The 3,810-nt window shown below is 58.1% G+C and overlaps 1 protein-coding gene across 1 annotated transcript in view; it reads right to left on the bottom strand.

Annotated features, from left to right (window-relative positions):
* Positions 1-3,810, bottom strand: part of FADS2 (fatty acid desaturase 2) — a 23,463-nt gene that overhangs the window by 8,378 nt on the left and 11,275 nt on the right. The gene's annotated exons all lie outside the window — the stretch shown is intronic.

Genomic DNA, 3,810 nt, shown 5'->3' on the forward strand with positions numbered 1-3,810 from the left:
CTGAAAGGCGGCCCAGGCACAGCCCATCCGGTCCTGAAGTCTTGCACCAGGCAAGAAGTCAAGGCCCAGCCGAACCCACCAGAACGACCCCTCCGTTCTGTGCGGCCTCCCGTGCCCTGGCAGGGGCCTCACACCGCCACAGTGCACCTTTGTGCAAAGACGGCCATTCTGCTCAGGGCTGAGGCGGACCTGGGGTGGCAGTCAGGGAGGCTCCCAGTGGAGGGAGGCGGGGAAGGGCCACAGCAGGCTGCAAGCGGCCAGTCCAGGGGCATACAGAGGTGGGGCTCCCTCAGCCCTGCCCTAACCCCTCCCAGGAGCCAGGAAACCAGCCCATAGGCCCAGCCTCGGTCTGCAGGCTTCCCAGGCGCCAATGGGCACCTCAGAGCTCAGCCCCTACTTACAGTCTGAGCAGCAGAGGAGGCCACACCCCCAGGGGAACATGGGAGATGCTCGAGGCGGGGACCCCTCGGAAGGACAGGGAGGTGGCCCTCTGAGGCTTTAAGCAGGGCATGCTCCCCCGCCGAGGCTGGCAGCCCAGGGCGGGCAGCACGCTGGCCCCGGGTGGCCCAGCCTCCCAGAGCTCCATGGCCCTCTGGCCCTCTGGCCCTCGGGCTGACCCTCCAGGGCACAGCCTCTGCCCAAACCACAAGGCCAGACTTGGATTACAGGCCAAGGGTGGTGCCAGGGGCCTGCGCAGGGGCCTTTAAGCTTTGGAACAAAATGTCTGAGGAATGACAAGGGCCTTCCTTGTCCGATCAGAGTTGGGGGAGGGAGCTGTCACCTGGCCCAGCCTCCACCTCTGGGAACCCAAACACACAGAGAAACAAGGGCCTGACCCTGCCTGAGCAGCAGGCCAGATTCCAGGCGGTGGGCCCAGGGCACGGCTGTTCCTAGGGACCAGTGGTCTAGTCTGGTGGCTTTGGGCTTGAAGGGCTGTCTTGAGGGGGCAGCTGGGGGTAACCGCGGAGGCAAGGGGCGCGGCCAGGGCCAGATGGGCGTGGACCGGGGTCTCAGACAGGGAAGCAGAACAGTCCTGGCGTCTGAGGGCTCAGTCACACCAGTAGGCCTCTGTTTAACTCTTCTGGAAGTGCCATTGAGGCCATAAAACCCAAGCAGAAATGAAGCACGTCACTATTAGAGCTAGAAACTGAAGAGTCATGGAGACACAAGGCTATAGTCAAATATCAGCAACTTTCCTGACTCTGGAGAAGCCCCCTCCCCCCACCCAGCTCCTAATGACAAAAATATAAACGCTCTAGGATTCAAATGCAAAAGAGACCCCCACAGGACATAGAAAGGAAAATACAAAGCCTTTCCAAGAGCTATAAGTTGCTGGAGTGGGGCCCTCCCTGGTGGCGCAGCGGGTTAAAGTGCAGCACTGAGAAGCTTAAGCCGCTTCCGCATGAGTTCGATCCCCGCCTGCCCCGGAGGAGACCACAGGGCCCGGCAGACCTCTCCTGACCTGTCCGCTGCTCCCCTCAGCAGTGTACTTCATCCATCTGCCTGTTCTGCTCCCCACTCTGTCTCTGGTGAATCCTCTCACCCTCCGCATCTCTGGCCTGTACCCCAGTTCTATATGAATAAATAAATCTTTAAAAAAAAAAAAAGTTGCTGGAGTGGGCCGGTAGAGCAGCGGGTTAAAGCACAGCACCAGGAAGCCAGCTGCAGCCACTGCAGCACAAGTTCGATCCCCGGCCAGGGAGTGACGACCCACATGGCGCGGCAGACCTCTCCTGTCTCACCTGCTGCTCCCCTCAGCATTGTACGTCATCCATCTGCCTGTTCTGCTCCCCATGCTGTTTCTGGTGAATCCTCTCACTGCCCCTGCACCTCTGGCCTGTACCCCAGTTCTGTATGCATAAAAAAATCTTAGAGGAAAAATAAAAGGAGCTGGAGTAAGTAGAGTCGCCTTATTCCTGCACAGAAAAGCTGAAGGCAGAGGTCAGCTCCTTCTGGAAGGGAAAGTCAGCCCCACCAGTTTCCAGCAAGTATGGAGGACGGACCCATGAGATCCCTGAGGATAGAGGAGCCGAGACCAGAAGTTGGGGTTCAGGTAAGCTCGCCTGTCACCTCACCTCATCCAAAAGCCAGCTGGCAAAAGCGGAACAATCCTGAAATGCTGATAACAACACACACAAAGAACTTTCTAAGCATGAACGAAATGATCTCTCTTTATCTGAGACCAGAGCCCTGGCCTCTGGCTCCGGAGGCCACGAGGAGGTAGGGTGTCCTGCCCGGGGCCACGGACACCAGCGGCCCAGGATGGCGTGGCCCTGCGTCACGCCCAGCTTGACCAGGCCCTCGGGAACCACTGGCCTTCCCCCAAATGTGCATGAAGAAACCCCCACAAAGCCCCTGCCCTGGCCACATCCTCCACATGCTATTGGCAACTGGAGAACCAGAACCCTGAGACGCCCAGCCTGCTCCTGCCCTCAAGCTGGCGCAGGGAGAGAGGAGGGAGGGAGGAAAGCGGCTCCCCCCCAGCGGAGCCAGCTGCTGTGAGGGGCACAGGGGCAGCTGCCAAGGGGCGGCGGCTCTTCAGCCCCGAGCGTCACCACGCCGCACCTTTGTCTCCGCGGGGCCAAGGCACAGTGCGGCAGCCAACAGTCTAGACCCGCTGCGCCGAGCAAACCAAGTCCTAGCAGGGAGCCCCACCCGGCCAGGGCACGATGCTGCAAGGGGTGAATTTTGGCAATTTCCTCATCACTGGCAGTGTCTTAGAAAATCCAAGTTTCGGGTCACGTTTCTCTCCCGGGGAGACAAAACAGGAGGGGCTCGGACGCCCCTTGTCCTGCCGTGTCCGGAGGCCAGTGCCGCTGGGAATCCACAGGCTACCTGCCCTGTGTGTGTGGCAAATGCTGCCCAGCCCTGCCCTGTGCCCAGCGCGCGAGTCTGGAGCGCTACAGAGGCAGCAGGAAGCACCTACCTTGGGTTCCATCGTCCGTGATTTTTGTAAATGAAACCCTAAGAGGCCTGCAAAAAGTGCTCTAGATTTTTTTTTTGGAAATGTGTGCAACGAGGAAATTCTTTGACTGCATCGGTGTGCTTTTATTCGGTTAAGGCCGAGGCCCACCGAGTGGTCTGTCGTCAACGGCGGGGCCACGTCCTGGGGGTGCTCCAGGCGGAGTCTGGCGGACTGGGGCGCTCAGAGAGAGGCCCACGAGCGGGGGCGAGGAAAGACCAAGTTTCCATTAAAAATAAAACAAACGATGTGTGCGTGTTTATTCCACACTGAAAATACGTGGAAGAATCTCAGCCCGTGGGCAGAATACAGCCGTGGCATGTGTCGGGGCAAAGAGGAGCTGCTGGAGATTAATTAATAACAAAGTTTTATTATTTATTTATTTGCTTTATTTTGTGAGTTTTGTTTGTTTGTCATGAGATTTAGTTTTTTAACTTTGCCCATTCCTGCCCTATTAAAATGATTAGAACAGGGGCTCCCCTGGTGGCTTCGGGGCCTGAGTTCGATCCCCGGCCAGGGAGTGACCTCTCCTGTCTCCCGCCGCTCCCCTCAGCCGTGTGTTTCAGTAGATCCGCCTGCTCTGCTCCCCTCTGTCTCTGGTGACTCCTCTCAACCCCTCCCCTTTCCGCACTTCTGGCCTGTACCCCAGCTCTTGTGTGCAAAAGTAAATAAGTAAATGCTTAGAACAGGCATTTTCTCAAAAAAAAAAAAGGAAGGAAGAAAGGAAACGCAAGAATGAGTCGGCATGTTAGCAGGGTCGGGGCTGTAAGAAAGACCCGCCTCACTCCCCTGGCCGCTTCACAGCACAAGCGTCCCCTCCCCCCGCAGCCACTCTGGGCCCACACTGG

This window comes from Condylura cristata, unplaced genomic scaffold (genome assembly GCF_000260355.1).
Source record: "Condylura cristata isolate star-nosed mole 26May11 unplaced genomic scaffold, ConCri1.0 scaffold00015, whole genome shotgun sequence".
NCBI lineage: Eukaryota > Metazoa > Chordata > Mammalia > Eulipotyphla > Talpidae > Condylura > Condylura cristata.